We start from the raw sequence: 17,022 nt of genomic DNA, 5'->3' as shown, positions 1-17,022 counted from the left end.
TTTAGACCAACGCGGCTGCGCACGGGGTGTGGTCTTACTGGCTCGGCCCGCCTCGTGCGATGCGCGTCACGGCTACGCGCGGGCGCGGAGGCGGGGAGACGCGGCGGCGGCGGTCGCGGCGGCGCGAGCACAGTCCCGACGCGGTACCGCGGTGGCGGCGGCGGCGCTGGCGGCTCCAGCGAGCGGCCCCCTCCCTCCGCTCCCCCTCTCCCCTCCCCGAGGCGCTGCTTCCCGAGGCGCCCGAGCCGCGCGACCAGGCGGCGGCCAACTCGGGTGAGGGGCTGTGGGGCTCGAGCGCGGCTTCCCGGGCTCAGCAGATTGCCGGGGTCGGAAGGAGGTGAGGGCTGAGGGACAGGTGTCCCCGGCGCGGGGCCGGGAGCGCGCGCCTGGCCGGCTCCGAGCTTGGCCGGAACTCTGACCCGCGGCCGCGCGCCCGATGCGGGGGCCCGAGCGGCGACACCGGGGCGGGCCTGGGGCCGCGCTCCGTGCAGCTGCGGTGGCGGACGCCCGCTGCCCATTGCCCGCCGCCGGGCGGAGGGTCCGAAGCCCCTGCGCTCCGACTCCCGTCGACGGGGCCGGTGCCCCCCGTGACGGCCCGCGACGGGAGTCCTCCCGCCCGGACTCTAGAGTTGGTGTCTTCTGCTACTTGTAGGGATCTCTCTGCCCAGCCTCGCCTCAGATGGGTTGTGCCCAGCACCACTTTTCCAACCGCCGGGATTCGGGAAGGTTGCCCTCGTCACCTTTCCTTAGGTGGCGCCTCCCAGGCGGTCGCCGCGGGGTAGTCCCTGGGCCCAGTTCTCAGCCCCTTTGGGCTTTTATCTATCCAGTGGTCAGCTTGTTAGGGAATAACGGTTATAAAGTAAGTTTTGAGAGGTCTGAGAGAGCGTTGGATCAGAAGGCTTGATGCGTTTCTTCTGGCTTTTATTTATTTATTTATTTTGACCTTGATTTAAGCGTTTGCTTCTGGAGTTTGAAAACTTTGTTGAGAGGTTTGAGCAGTGAATGTTTGGTTGGAAAGATTACACGACCAACCGGGAGTTGATAGGTACAGTGTCATTGGAGGTTTTAATATCTTAGCAGGATGATCTCTTAGTTCTGTTTAATTTTTACTCTGATGTCTCATTTAGGAAAAAAAAAAAAACTTAAAACATTAATCAGTTTATTATTGTATGTGCGCATGGTGTGTGTGTGTGTGTGTGTGTGTGTTACACGAGTGGAGGTTAGAGGACAACTGTTACAGAGTTGGTTCTCGTCTGTTATGTGGGTTCCGGGAATCGAACTTAGGTGGTCAGGCCTTAAAAATTTGCATTGGAAGCTTTACTCATTAGCCATCTTTAATTCCTGTGTTACTGTTTTCACTGTATTTCCTAAAGCAGAGTACTTACCTCTAATCTCCAAGAAACAAAAATAGTGCAAAGTTTTATGATATTTAAAATTACTTGATCATAAAATACTTCCCAATTAAATTTGGGGGGAGGCAGTGGCAGCAGGGTCTTACTCTGTAGCCTAAACTAATAAGAATCTTGCTTCTTGGCATGAATCATCTACCTCGCTGAGCCCTAATGAAAAAGTTAAAAAGAAATTTTTCACAATAGCTTTTTTTTTGGGGGGGGGAGACAGGCTGTATTTATGTAGCTTAGGCAAGCCTTAAATTTTTAAATCTTCCCTTGACTCCAGAATCTTGGTATTATGGGCAAATGTCTTACTCAGATCTTACTCCCACCTCCAAACATGGCCTCACTACATAGCTATAGCTGTCCTGGAACTCACTATGTTACCAGGCTGGCCTCAAACTTGAGAGATAAACCTACGTCTGCCTCCCAAGTGCTGGAATTAAAGGTATGCACCACCACCACAATTCAAAAAATAAAGCTCAAAACCTTAATATTTAAAGGGGGGGGGAATTATAAGTTTATCAGTTATATTTTCAAGTGTCTTTTTACCAGAGGCCACTTTAAGATCTTGTCACACATCCTGTTCACTTTTACACTGCTTGGAGAGTGTAATTCTTACTTCATTCTTTGAAATTTGTCACAGTGCTGATTGTGAATGAACTGTAAATTAAAACTATCTTAGCGACAGGGACTTCCACCCTAGGCTTCAGCATATTGGTGGTAAATTATGACTTTTTTTTTTTTTTTGAGAAGTTCAAATTAAATTTGAAAGATGTCTTTCCAGTGTCTGTAACTGGCTACCCACCAGTTTATGTTTCAGGCTTTGGGCTACTCAGTAGCAGATTTTATCTTCTGTGGATGAGAGTAAGATTTCTAGAGCTGTCAGAGTGTTTTTCCATCCTTGTGTTTGCTGTATCAACTTACAAACAAATGAAGTATTTTTCATGAGTCGTTTAGTTTACATAGTGCACTTAGTGTAAGTCATGTTTTGCTTTCTAAGAAGAAAATGACTTTATTTCCTTTATTTCAGAGGTTGGCAAACTCCAGTCAAGTCCTGCCTGCGGCCTGTTGTAAGGCTTAACTGGGATATAGCCACATGCAGTTGTTTAGGTTATTATCTGTGTTTTGCTGTTGGAATACAAAGTTGAATTCTTCAATAGTTGTCATAGAGACTCGTAGACTGTAAAGTCTAAAATTTTTTATTATCTAGCCCTCAATAGAGAAAGAAAAAAGTCAGGTATGGTGGTTTCTGATGTTGGCTGTGGTTGTCCATTTCTATAATCCCAGTACTTGGGAGGCCAAGGCAGGCCTGTGAGTTTAAGGACAACATGGGCTTCATATTTTAGAGACCCTGTCTCAGAAGCATTGTGAGGGGGAGTGTACAAAATTAAAATGAGTCAGGAAATATAAAGAAAAGTAAAAATTATTCTGAATTACTTAAGAGGTTATTATGGTGATTATCCTTGTAGACTATTGATGATAATTTTTATGTAAATGGCTCATGTTAAATATTTGTGTTCTACTTAAAATATTTATTTTTAAGTGCGTGTGTCTGTGTCTTTGAGTGTTTGTGCATGTGTGAGTTCAGGTGTCCATGGAGTTCTGAAGAGGGCATTAGATCCCCTAGAACTGAAGTTAGATGAAGTTAGATGTGGGTTCTAGGAGCTGAACTTGGGTCTTTGGGCCATTGTTCTAGCCCCATTCTGCTGGCTTTGACCTCTTGGGTAACAGGGATTGAACTCAGGTGGTCAAAGCCTTTATTCATTGGGCCACCTCACTAGCCCAGGTCCCCTCCCCCCTTTTCTTATTAAATGAAGGGCAGAGATACTGCTAACAGTAACTTGTTGAGCTCCCTTACTTGGTGTATAAGCATGATGAGGACCTGAGTTTGGATACCGAGAACCCGTGAAAGCCTGGCTGTAAATGGCCCATAGGGGCAAAGAGGAGGTTTCCCGGGGCTGCTGGCAGCAGCTAGCCTGATTCTAGGTTCAGTGTAAGACCATGTGGCACAAGGTGGAGAGCGGTAGGTGAGAATGCACAACCTCCTGCCGTGTGCATGTGGATATTCTCCCTCCCCCCAAGTGGGACATGTGTGCATACACAGTTCTGCCTGTCTATTTTAGTCTATTTCCCTTTGGGCTTTCTTGGATGGTTAGGTTTTGTTTTGTTTTGTTTTGTGTGTGTGTACTTGTGGATTTTCTGAAAGCTATTACAGCTTTGGCTCTCTTTGTCCTTGGGCATGATTGGCTTCTTGGAGATTTCTTGCTGCACCTTCCTGAAACAGTAGCCCTTGGCAACCCACTCACCCTTGATGCCCTTCACTAAAATGTTTTCCCATGGTCAGCATTCTCATCCTTTTTCTTAGCCTTTAGGACTTGGAATTCAGCCTTTAGCACTCAGCTCTCCATATTTTTGCATCTTTTGCTTTTATGTAGTCTTCTGTGAGCTTGCCTGAAACTTCTAAGGCAGACATTTGAAGATTTAAAAGTGTGTAAGAGCATACGCTATCATTTTGGGGTGTGTGATGGGGAAGGAGGAAGATAGGGAGGGTATATGCACTGCAGTCACAATCATTTTTTAAACTTTTACGCTAGGCTAATTCGTGGGCAGGTCTTTCAGACTTGGCTGGAAGATGTTGGGTGTTATGTTTAAAAAGCTTTGTTTGTTTTTTGAATAAGTTGTGTGTGGGCTGTGCATAATTGTTTAGGGAGCATGCTTGATATGTTACACATATGCAAGTTAAAAGACAATTTTGGGGCTGATTCGCTTTGATTTTTATGCAGGTTCCAGAGATCAGACTCAGGTCATCAGGCTTGCTCAGCAAGTAAATACGTTTACTTGCTGAGATGGCTCTGAGTTGACTTGGTTGGCTATTATTATTATTAAATATAATATAGATGACTTTTGTTAGGATTGCCTCCTCTCTCTTCTCTTCTCTTCTCTTCTCTTCTCTTCTCTTCTCTTCTCTTCTCTTCTCTTCTCTTCTCTTCTCTTCTCTTCTCTTTCTTCTCTTCTCTTCTTTTTCTGAGACAGAATCTGGTCATATAGCTCAAGCTGGCCTTTGGACTCTTGATTGTTTCACCAGGCCCTCCTAAATGCTTTGATTATAAATGTTTGTCACTATGTCCAGGTGACAGAATTCTTGTCCATAACATGGTTGGTCACAGTCATAAAGAGTGACTGATCATCGGAACTACTAGGTGATGAAATGCTTATGCAGTTAACAGGTGTTTTTGTTACTTTGTTTTTGCCCTAAGACAAAGAAATTTGTTTATAAATTTCTACCTCTCTGGTCTTCTCAGTTCCCCAGATGTTTGTCTTTGTTTTAAACTCCTCTTTAGAGGCTGAGTATGGTGGTACAGACCCAGCTTTTGGGAAGTGGAAGCTAGGGGATCAGGAGTTCAAAGTCATCCTCTGGCTACATAGGATGATCAGGGCCAAACTGGGATTCATGAGGCCCTGTCTCAAAAACCAGGAAGGGGGTGGGGCCATGTTGCTAGATATTCAGCTCAGTAAAGTGCTTTCCACGCAAGGGTAGGGACCTTAGTCCTAATCATCAGAAACCACAGAAAGTAGCTGAGTATAGTGGCTAGAAAGGTGGGTTGCTGAGGCTTACGGGCCAGCTCTCCTAGCATAGTCAGGTACCAGTGAGAAATCCTGTTTCCAAATCCAAGATGGAAAGCTTCCAAGGAATGATACCTGAGTTTGTCCTCTGGCATATAACACACATGCACACGCGCACACACATATGCATGCAGACACACAGGCACCTACCTATATACATACATACAATATATGCAAATAAATGTGTATTCAATGTTCTTGGTTCAGCGAGATAGGGAGATGGTGGAAGGAGAGAACCCACTTCCACAAGATGTTCTGTGATCTCCACATGTGCACCATGGCACGTATGCACATATATACTCTCAAAGTGTGAAAGAGCACACTCCCCCCCCAATATCCTAAAGCCTCATGTTCTTTAAAACAAAAACACACAAAACATTTTTTTTTCTCCCATAGAGTTTTTTAGTTGCTTTAATGTCTTTTGGGCAAAGCTTCAGGGATTGCAAATCATGTGAATAGCTGAAAAATTAAAACCATTTTTTTCTTAACTTGTTTTTTGGACATGTTAATAACCTTTTCAGCTTTGTAGTTTGTACCTCTTTTCCCTGTGGCGTATTAAGGTCTGTTGCTTCTTTAGCCCTACCTTTAGAGGCTCTGTGCTGTTTCTGTTTCTCGTACCCTAGGGAGAAGTCAAAGCAGTGAATGCTCTGTACTGTTTCCTACCTGTCTCAGGCTAAAGCCCATGAATTCAGAGTTCTAGGCCAACTTGGCTGAAGTATGAAGACTGTCTCATTTAAAGAAAAAGAAAGGTTGGGGCAGCAACCACTTCCTTAGTGACTTAGAGAAATACGCAGTTATGGTAACACTGCCAGTTTTGACATCACAGCCAGAGATCTTAGCTGTGGGCATTAACATTTCAGCATGGAATGAATGAAATTACATATTTTATCCATTTTCATTCTTCATATCAGTCATGATAAGAGTATATAATTTCAGAGACTCACTAAGGCATCTGGCAAACTTGATTATTACTGGATTCTTTAGTGAGATCATAGCTTTGTAAAATGTTGCAGAAGGTCCATATTCAAGGCATAATTGTAGGAAAAAAGTAGATGGTCAGCTCTTGGGGATAGTTACCTAGCTAATCTGGGGCAGCAGTGTCCGAACAGCTTCAGTGTCAATAGATCCGTTCTTCATTAATTTGGTTTCTCTCTCCTTGGCTATGGCGTGGAATTATGCTTCTGGATGAGATGTTGACTTACAGAAGCACGTTAAAAAATACTTAGGGATTTCTTTCTGGGTCAAAAAATTGTCATATACACATTTTTGCTTATTTGCTTGTTGTTTTGGTGGTGGTAGGAATTGAACCCAAGACTCTGCTACTGGCCTTCATCTCTTCATCTCTAGCTGCTGATGTTCTCTTTGTATTTTGACATAGTTTTATTGTACAGCCTAAGGTAGGCCATCAACTTGTCATTCTCCCTCTTCAGCCTAAGTGCTGGAGTTATAACCATGTGCCATGTTTTCCCCCCACACCCATATCTAGTTTTTCCTAGTGTTTTTGTTTGTGTCTTTGCCCTTTTTTTTTTTTTTTTTTTTTTTTTTTTTTTTTTTTTTTTTGAGAAAGTCTCCTGTTTCCCAGACTGTCCTTGAACTCAGTATATAGTTGAGGATGAGCTTGAAACTCCAAATCCTATAATTCTCTTCTATGGGTACTGAGAATACAGACCTGTACCACACCCCATTATTCTTTTCTTAGAACTTACCATGTAACTGAGGTTACTTTTTAACTCAGTGGCCTCAGGAGTATTGGGAGTGTAGATCTGAGTCACCACACCTGGTCAGTATTGTATGAATATAGTCGTTTAACATTTATTCTGGTTTTGATAGGCATTTGGATTGTTGCCAGAGCAGACCTGTGATCCCAGTTACTTGGGAATCTGAGGCAGGAGAATTATAAATTCAAGGCCTGACTGTATACTTTATTGAAATTGTTCGGGCCAGGAGGTGATGGCCCAACTCCAACACTTTAACTCCAGGAGGCAGAGGCAGGTGGATCTCTGAGTTAGAGGCCAACCTAGTTTACAGAGTGAGTTCCAGGATAGCCAAGACTACATAGTGAGACCCTGTCTCGAATGAAAAAAAAGACAAAAGAAATTGACTCAAAAAGCAAAAAATAGAAAAACTGGTATTGTCACATATAACTCAGTGGTGGAGAACTTGCGTTGTGTGTGTGGTTCTAGGTCCAGTCACTGGTACTACCAAAAACAATTAGAAATATCAGTGTTAGGGCCAAAGATGGCTCTCCAGAGAAAGGTATTTGCCACCAACCCTGATGATATGAGTTTGATTCCAAGGTCTAATGTGAGGGAAGGAGAGAACCGACTCCTGCAAGTTGTCCACATATATTCTCACAAACAAGCAAACAAACAAACAAACGAGACGTTTAAAACAAAACCCAAAACCTAATACTACATCGAACATTCTCATCAAGACTTCTTGCTTCTGTATTTAAGATCTTTGGCAGGTTGTTGGTATGTGTGTGTTGCTGCATTTGAGTACAGGGCTTCATGCATGCTAGGCAAGCACTGCAAATGTTTTTGCTTCTGAGACAGGATCTTGCTGTATATTCCAAGTTGGCCTTTAACTTGGTATGCAATCCAGGTTGACTTTGAACCCCAGTTCTGCCATGAGAGTGCTGAGATCATAGACGTGTTTAGCCTTGCAAGTGTACTGGGAATTGTTAGGGGTTGTGGTGTCAGTTAAGGATTAAAATAGAAAACATAAGTAGTAGGTTGGATTGTAGGCAATTAGACAAAATGTATGAAACAAACTTTTGTATAATATGTATACTTATTAAGTTAGAAATTAGGTCCTTGAGGTTGGGGATTTAGGTCTCTCACTAGTGTTTAGAAAATACTTGGGTCGGATGTGGTGGTGCACACATTTTATATAGCACATTTAATCCCGGCAGAGGCAGGGGGATATCTGAGTTAGTCCAGCCTGGTCTGTAGAGCAAGTTCCAGGACAGCCAGGGCAACACAGAGAAACCATGTTTCGAAAAACAAAAAGAAAGTAAAAGAAAACACTTAAGCAATGTTAATCTGTCTAAAGCCAGGTATGTAAGTTGTTAGGGCTGCCAATGAAATAACACTGAATGGCTCAAACAACAAATTTGTTTTCTGAGATCTTGAGTCCAGAATTCGAAGTTTAAAATATTAGCCGATGGGCTATGTTTCTCTTGTCTTAATAGAGTCTTTATTTTGGGCATGCATCCCTGGTGTCTTTTTTTCTTACATAGACAGATTTAATTAGAGGTAGGCACCCCCACACCCACCCTCATTTCCTAGAGACAGATTCCAACTCTGTAGCCCAGGCTGGCTTCAAACTGCCTCTGAGTACTGGAATTAGAGGCCTAACTACCACACCCAGCCTGGGGTCCTACTCTTAATACTTCATTTAGCCTAATTACCACTTTAAAGGCCCTTTGTCTTTGTCTAAATATAGTCATAGAGGCCAGAGAGATGACTTGGCAATTAAGAGTACTTGCTGCAGTTCCAGAGGGCTGGGTTTGATCCTCAGCACCTACGGGGGTGTGGGTGGTAGGACAGGCATAGTGGTACTGGGACAGACTGAGAGACAACACTGCGGAGAGGACTCCCAACCAGCTGTAACGCTAGTCTTAGGAAATCCAGTGCCCTCTTCTGGCCTCTTTGGATACTGCGCACATGTGCATAGACAAATATGTAGGCAAAACACCCACACCCTTAAAAGTCAAATAAAAAAAAATAAAAAAAAGTAGTTATGGTCTAAGGCACTGGGGGTTAGGGTTTCAACGTAGGCTTTTTAAGGGGATATGATTTGATCACTAAGGAATTTCTACTGGAAACTTTGTGCTGTTAAGTTCATGGATGATGAACAAGATAGACAGTTTGACACATGAGGAACTGATAATTTGGAGGAGTAGGGAGATGGGAAAATAACCTCAGAAAAGTCAGGCATGGTCGCACAAGGCTTTACTATTAACTCTTGGGAGATGGAGGTAGGAGGATTGGTTATTCTAGGGAGCCAGTGAGATGGTTCAGTAAGGAAAAGCACCTTTTGTCAAGCCTAATGGTTTGAGTGTAGTTTGCTGGGACCCACAAGGTAAAGTCATGAGCCAGTACCCTCCAGTTGTCTTCTGACCTATGCAGGGTGGCAAGTATGTCCCTAACCCACCAAATAAGTAAGTAAGTAAATAAATAAATGTAAAAATAACACCAAACCAACAACGGAAGAGTCTCAGCTATGTAGTAACTGTGAGCCAACCTGGGTTTCACGAGACTGTAGCGCAAGAAAGACCCAAATGAAAACCTGAATAAATAGTTCCAGAAGAGTGGTAAGAGCTAGGAAGACATTAAACAGCATAAAGTATTAGTACAGTTGTTAGGAGGAGTGAGCTATGTTGTATTTAGGTAAAAGTGGAAAAATTAGCCTTTGCCCAAAAGGAGACCTTTTACCTAGAGGTAAATGGTAAGAGAGGTCTAATTAATTATGAGCCCAGGCCTGTTTCTAGATCATGATGCTGATAAGATTGGGAGCTGATTCTGTAGGCAAATGCCTGTAATTCCAGCACTGAGAACATGGAGACTGGAGGATCAAAAGGTGCAGGTACATTGTAAATTCAGAGCCAGACTGGGTTACATGAAGATACTGTTTTGAATGAATGAAGAAAACAAGAGATTGGTATGAATCAAAGAATCAAAAAATAGTTAACTGGTGATTTTACTTTTTTGGTTTTTTGAGACAGGGTTTCTCTGTGTAGCCCTGGCTGTCCTCGAACTTGGTCTGTAGACCAGGCTGGCCTCCAGCTCCAAGATGCACTCAGAGATCCATCTGCCTCTGCCTCCCAAGTGCTGGGATTAAAGGCATGTGCCACCACTGCCCAACAACAGATGATATTTAAAAAAAAAAAAACAAAACTTATTTGTGTATTTTGCTTGGTATGTATGTCTGTGTATGACATGTGCGCCGGGTGCCTGCAGAAGCCACTAGAGGGTGTCAGACCCCTCTGGAACTTGACTTAACAGATGTTGTGAGCTGCTATATAGGTGCTGTTAATTGAACCTGGGTCCTCTAGAAGAGCAGCCAGTGCTCTTTATGTTGGGCCATCTGTCCAGCCCTAACATATGTTGTTAGACCATGATTGGAGAAGTTTGTAGGAATGACATAAAGAACAGCCTTGCAGAAATTATGGTAAAGATTTTCTTTTCTTTTTTTTTGGGGGGGGTGCAAGGAATAAAATCTGGAGGGATTTTGGCAGAGGAATGATCCCCTCCCCCCCCCCCCCCCGCCCCAGAGAGTCGTGTTTGTCATGAAACCCAGGCTGGCCTTGACTTATATCGCCGAGGCTTACCTCAGTCTTGTGGCAATCCTTCTGCCTCAGTCTCCTAGAGTGAAGGAATTACACGTGATGCTTGTCTGAAGATTTTTGTTTCATCGAGCACTTTGACTGTTGAATAAAGCAAAGAGACCGGCCAGATGTGGTGCTCATGTTGGTAATTGTAGTGCTTGGGATGCAGGAGAAACCAGTAGTTTGAGGGTGAGACCTTGTCTGAAAAAGACAAAATGGGGCTTCAGGTATGGAAGTAGAGAAGGGAGACTGGTTAGAGGATCCATTTATTCTAGGTCAAGGATACTCTTGACAGTGGTGGGGAAGAGGAAAAGAAGTGTAACACTGTATGCTGTGAGGGAAACCTGGAGTGTTAGATTAGAGGTTGCTGCAGCAACACTTTATGGAATATAATTTAGAAAGGTAAAATAAGTCATTGTGACGTCTCTGAAGGGGTGTCTAGGTTGGGTTAATTGAGATGGGAAGGCTCACTCTAAATGTTGGTGGCACCACTTCATTGGATGGGACCTTGGACTCAATAAAAAGGAGAAAATGAACCAAGCACCAATATTTACTATGTTTCTACCTCCTGACTTGTATGTAATATGACTGGCTGCCTTGAGCCTTGCTGTGGTGACCTTTTCACCTTGATGGACCGTATTCTCAACTGTGAGCCAGAGCACCCTTCCTTCCTTAAGATGCTTTTGTCATGTATGTTGTCACAGTGATGGGAAAAAATAACTAACACAGACTAATACATGCATGGCATAGGAAAGACAGGGCAAGTAAGTAATGCCATCATTGTGCCAGATAGGCTCAACTACTGAGGAACCAGGGTCATAGTTTGCCAGGAAGTGCACCTTTGAGGCAAGTAGCCTGTTTGGAATGTAAAAGCCCTAGCAGATACTATAAATAATGAATACCAGATTTGTTAGAATGACTGTTCATGTTACTAAGTAGTTTTCTTAAGAACTGATGTTGTTATTCTCTCTCCTTTATTCCAGGAGAGAATAAAGATGAAAATTTGAACACTTTCTATCAGGTTGTTGTTTTTTGTTTGTTTGTTTGTTTTAATTTTAAGACAGGGTCTCATGTAAGCTGAAGATGACCTGGGATTTCTGGATCTTCTGTTTTTACTTCTTAAGTTATGGGGATATAGGAAGAGAATGAAATTTATGAAAGAGAGATGGGTGAGAGTAACCTTTATTTTAAAGTAATCTTTAAAAGGATTATCAATTTGTTTTTTGTATGGTTGGCCGAATTTTTTTGAGATATGACCTTAATGTTTGGTCATGGCCTTGAATTCACTATTATAACCCAGGCTGATGGCAACTTTCAGCCTCAGCCTTCCCAGTTCTGGGATTATTGGCATGAACTGCCATAGCCAACCTGTTTTTTAATTTATAAAAGTACAGTATATTAGTAATATATTAATGGATTTTGACATGACATTTTCATTTATGTGCATAATACATTTTGATCATATTTACCTCACCCTCTTATCCCCTTTCCCCTTCCCTTAATCGCGTTCCTCTTCTCAACTAGCCCTCTACTTTCATGTCTTTTTTGGGGGGTTGGGATAAACTAATGAGTTTCATTAGGGAATTTTACAGGAGTGTTGGTGAGAGTTTGCTTACCAGTAAAGACAATGTTCCATTCCCACCCTGTTAATTTTACTTATTATTTTAGAGATGGGCAATGTGGGGTTATCTCACCGTGTAGCCTTACTGGCCTCACACTAACAGAAATCCAACTGCCTGGCTCTATCTCCCAGGTCCTAGCCTTAAAGGACTATGATAACATGTCTGACTGAAGAGTTATTTTTAAATTATATGCATGTATGTATGTGTCTCTGTGGGCTTATGCACATTTAAGTGCAGGTACCTATGGAGTCCAGAAGAAACTGTTGGATCCCTCGGATCTGGAGCTGCGGTTGTAAGCTGCCTGATACGGGTACTGGAAACCAAACTCCAATCCTCTGCAAGAATAGTGTGTGTACCCATCGCTCAGGTACCCATTGCTCCAGTCTCCACCCAATAATTGTTAACTGTATATAAACCCTTGGGAGGGTGGGGCCCCTTCCATGCCAAGCTGTTGATGAGCTCAGTTTTTCTTGAACTTTTGAGTTCGAGAGTGTTAACTGCCATGCCATGCCTGGAAATCAGTTTTCCATGCCTCTTCTCCACCTTCCTCTGGCTCTCTCTTTCTACTTCTTCCTTGGTGTTCCCTGAGCATTGAAGAAAGTGACACAAACGTAGCATTTTTGGCTGGACATTCAATAGTCATTTATTCTCAGGTGGCCAGTTAAGTCTATAAAAAGAAACTAACCAATACTGACAGCAGCACTGTTCTGTTCTTTGTGTATAAACAATTATTTAGAAGGCAGTTTGAGAGGTATGTTATGTCCATTTAATAAAACAGCAGCAGTAGCTCCCCTGCTAGGACCTATAATAATCTCCTTAGCCATGGACTTTTGCTGGAGTTTGAATTTCCATCTGTGGAGTGGGCATTACATGTATTCAGAAAATGGTTGATTACTCCTGTAGTAGACTTGCCACAGTTTTACCACTGGCCTAATTTTGCTTCATCAATTGATACTGTTTTATACTGAGTCCACAGATGAGTAAGGCTTTTCATGACAGATTTCTCCCAGTAGTGTGCATTGTACCTCAGGCAAGTTTTTGATGTTTTTGAGGCAGATTGTCACTATGTAGACCCTGCTGACATGGAACTTGGAGCGATCCTCCTGTCTCTTTCTGTCTCCTCTCCCCTCCCCTCCTGCCTCTTCTCTCTTCTTCCTCAACCCCTCTTTCTTTTTCTGAGACAAGGTCTCTAGTTCTGGTTGTCCTGGAGTTGCTATGTAGACTCACAGAGCTCTGCCTGCCTCTGCCTTTTAAGTGCTGGGATTATTAGCACACACCAGCATGCCCAGGTTTTCCTCATGTGTGTTGTGGATCATGCTTGTGTAGCAAGCTCTCTTTGGCTTTTAGTCATGTTATCTCCCCTCCCCTCCCCTCCCCTCCCCTCCCCTCCCCTCCCCTCCCCTCCCCTCCCCTCCCCTCCCCTCCCCTCCCCTCCCCTCCCCTCTCCTCCCTCTGCCTCCTCTTCCTTCTTTCCCTCTCTCTTTCTCTCTTTTTTTCTTTTTTGAGACAGCATTTCTCTTGTGTAACCCTGGCTGGCCTGAACTCAATCTGTAGACCAGGCTGACCTCAACTCAAAGATCTACCTGCCTCTGCCTCTGCCTCCTGAGTGCTAGGATTAAAGGTATCCACTTCTAGCTATGCTATTTTCTTCTTAAGGGAGAATATAGCAATCCTAATAGCCTTTACAAAGTGCTTCTGTGCCATATTTATAAGTTTGTGTAGTAAGCTGCAGGTCCTCATTCCATTCTAGAAACGTAATCCTACCCTCTTAAACCTGAAAAACAAAAGTCCTGGGGGAGGCTGGAATGATGTAAGAGTTCTGGAAAAGCAGTGAAAAGCTTACTAATAGTAAGGAAACAACCAAGAAAAGATTATGTTTTGAATGGTAGTACTTGGGAAGGTATGGCATGAGGATGTGAATTAAGGGCCAGCCTGGGCTTTATAGGGAAAATTCTTGTTTCTCAAAAAAAGAAAAACAGGAAAACTTGTCATGTTTTTGTTTTTATCCTTCATCTTCCCCCTTGATTCAGTTTTGATTAGAGGAAGTTTATGTTCCCATTCCCTCTCTTAAGCCGGAGGAATCTGGGTAGCCCTTTCTTGTAATTTCTGTCCTTAGGGAGTGCCAGAAAAACTGGTCTCTACTTTACCTGGTTTGGGAAGGCAGCATAATTAGGAGTTTAGGCAGACAACAGGTGCACCATTCAAAAAGGGCACAGAACGACTGCAGATCCAGATGCTTGTTGGCAGAAGAGTTCAGATGCACTCATACTATAGACCTTCTAATGTCTTAAATGAAGCTCCCGTGAGATTTTGGGAAATTAGGACCTGCTTAAATCACAAACTTCATAGGCCCAAGCAAGACACATTCTCAAAAAAGAGAATCTTTTACTTGCTCTTATTTGAGGGTCCAAAGCATGTCCATCTCATAAGCATCTCAGATTTGAACAGCCAGATGATTTGGTCAGCATGAAGAGATGGCATTTAGTCTTATTTAGAAGTTTAAAGAAAACAAATGAAGAGAAATGAACAGTGCCTAAGGAACTTGTGGAATACTATCAAGCAGTCCAGCTGTACATTATGAGTTCAGAGGGAGAAAATAAAAGGGCAAAGAGATTATTTTAAATAAATGATTAAAATTTCCAGTTGACCTAAGAGATGAATCTGTAAATTCACCAGGTTTAATCGATTATAAGTAACAAACTCAAGGAGATGCACCTTGAGACACTTAATCAAACCCTTGAAAACCAGGGAATCTTGGAAGTAGCAAGAGAAGAGTGGCAAGGATTCTGAATGCAGATTTCTTTCTTTAAAAAAAAAAAGATTTCTTTTTATTTTATGGGCATTGCTGTTTTGCCTGCATGTATGTCTGTGTGAGGGTGTCGGATCCATTGGAACTGGAGTTACAGACGGTTGTGAGCTGCCATGTGGGTGCTGGGATTTGAACTTGGGTCCTTTGTATGCATCAAAACTCAAAAATAAAGAAATTAAGGCATTCTTAGAGAAACAAAAGCTGAAAAAGTTATTACCATGAGATCTTCCCTGTAAGAAATGCCAGAAGACTGAGCTTTGGTGGCACACAACTTTAATCCCAGCACAAGTTTAATCCCAGAGGCAGGCAGGTCTCTGAGACCAGCCTGGGCTACAAAGTGAGATCCAGGATAGCCAGGGCTACACAGAGAAACCCTGCCTTGAACCCCCCCCCCCAAAAAAAAAAAAAGCCAAAAGAGAGACCTTCATGCTGAAGTGAGTCACTGGCTGGTAGCTTGGAGCCATGTAAAATAAATGGTGTGTGTTAAATGCACAAGTATTATAGTAAAACGATATGAATACTTTCACGGAAATAATCAGGAAAAAGAACCAAAAAAAAATTGAATAAAATAATTGAGGAGGTCACTAGATTTAGCAGCATGTAACAGTTGCTCTCTATGTAATTCATCTGCTTTCTATAGGATTACAAGATGAAGGGATAAAATACTGTATACATTAATGCTATACAGTGCCATAAGCATACGTATAGCTACTCATCTACTTATTTGTTTATTTTAGCCTGGGCTGTAGAGCTGAATCTGAATTTTTGGCCCTGCTTCATCCTTCTAAGTGTGGGGATTGTAGGCACGTGTCACAGCAGCCAGTTCACACGGTGATGGAGGTGAAGCCCAGGGCTTCGTGGGTGTTAGGCAGGCACTCTGCCAGCTGAGTTTTGTCCCTGTCCTGAAAGATCAGAGACATAAAGCAGGGGGTGAGGTGGGGAGCCCTGCAGCAGTGCATCTGTAATGCAGTTGAAGTTAAATTCCTGTCTTAATCTGTTTTGTGTTGCTATGACAAAGTACTTTAGACTGGGTAAAGAATAGAATTTTATTTTCTCATAGCAAGGGAGCTCAAGATTAAGGTACTGGCAGCTTTGGTGTGTGGAGAGGGCTTCTTCTAGTTCTAAAGAAGGCCTTTTTTTTTTTTTTTCCTGTGCGCTCTGAAGGGGTGTATTCTTACACCTGATGTGGCCTTAAGTTTATTAATGTTGTATATTTGTCTTAGGGTTTCTGTTGCTCTAAAGAGAGAGCATGACCATGGTAACTCTTATAAAGGAGAATATTTAATTGGGGCTGGCTTATAGTTCAGAGGTTTAGTCATGGTGGAAAGCATAGTGGCACACAGGCAGACATGGTGCTGGGGAGAGGTAGCTGAGAGTTCTGTATCTGGATCAGTAGGCAGAAGGGAGAGACACTGAGCCACTAGGACTGGCTTGAGCTTCTGAAACCTCAAAGCCCTTCCTCCAACAAGGCCACACCTCCTAATAGTGCCATTCCCAATGGCCTAGAGGGAGCCGTTTTTATTCAGACCATGACTATATTCCTTGTAGTTTTTTGTTGGAAACTAGGACATTAGATAATATATTGTGGCAGATGTGGTTACTTGTTAAACCTTCCTTCAGGATTATTAAGTACTTGGTTTATTTCTTTAATGATTAATAGGCTTGTTTTAGTGAAATCTATTTACCTCTACTATGTCTTGCACTTCTTGGTCCTGGAAACCTGGCAGCTAGGAACGAAGTAAAGAAAGACCCAGATGTGTGCAGAAAAGCTAGGATTAAGTGGCCTGTGCTCTCTCTGATGGTACCATACATTCCTTTATTTACAGCACAGGAAGAGGATTAGCTTGTTTCAGTTGGAGGTCTTTGTAGGGGGCAGTCTTAGGTTGCATCCAGTTGGGAGGAGGAGGCTGCAGGATGCTGGTGTTGCTAGACCAGGAGGAGGCTTTGCCAATCAGTTTCCCTATGTCTGAGTCATTGGGGTCCACATTTGCTCAGGGCTTTCCCCTACTTCCCACAAGCCTCTATTAGCATTCTTCAGGGAGTTATAGTTTTTTGAAGTGCCTTCAATTACCCAGGGAACAATATTTGTGTTTTTTTGTGGGGCTTTTTTTCCTGGATCATAATAAGTTGCTAAACTATTAATTGCTGTGCAGTTGATCTTTTGCTTTCTACCATTATCCTAGTTTAAATTGTAAATTGTTGTGCAGAACGATCCAAATGCTGTTTTCTTTGAAAAAATTA

At 42.8% G+C, this 17,022-nt stretch overlaps 1 protein-coding gene across 8 annotated transcripts in view; it reads left to right on the top strand.

Moving 5' to 3' along the window:
• The first annotated feature begins 82 nt into the window (after window positions 1-82).
• The window catches only part of Adipor2 (adiponectin receptor 2), a 45,190-nt gene continuing 28,250 nt past the window's right edge, over window positions 83-17,022 (top strand). The window contains exons 1-3 of one of the 8 annotated variants that reach the window (XM_060384041.1): window positions 101-273; window positions 11,334-11,371; window positions 12,210-12,339. The gene's annotated coding sequence lies outside the window, so the exon portion shown is untranslated. The other 7 variants (XM_060384043.1, XM_060384040.1, XM_021650560.2 and 4 more) reach the window with 7 other exon arrangements.

Source organism: Meriones unguiculatus, chromosome 5, assembly GCF_030254825.1.
Source record: "Meriones unguiculatus strain TT.TT164.6M chromosome 5, Bangor_MerUng_6.1, whole genome shotgun sequence".
Taxonomy (NCBI): Eukaryota; Metazoa; Chordata; class Mammalia; order Rodentia; family Muridae; genus Meriones; species Meriones unguiculatus.
This window is presented reverse-complemented; position numbering and strand designations above follow the sequence as displayed.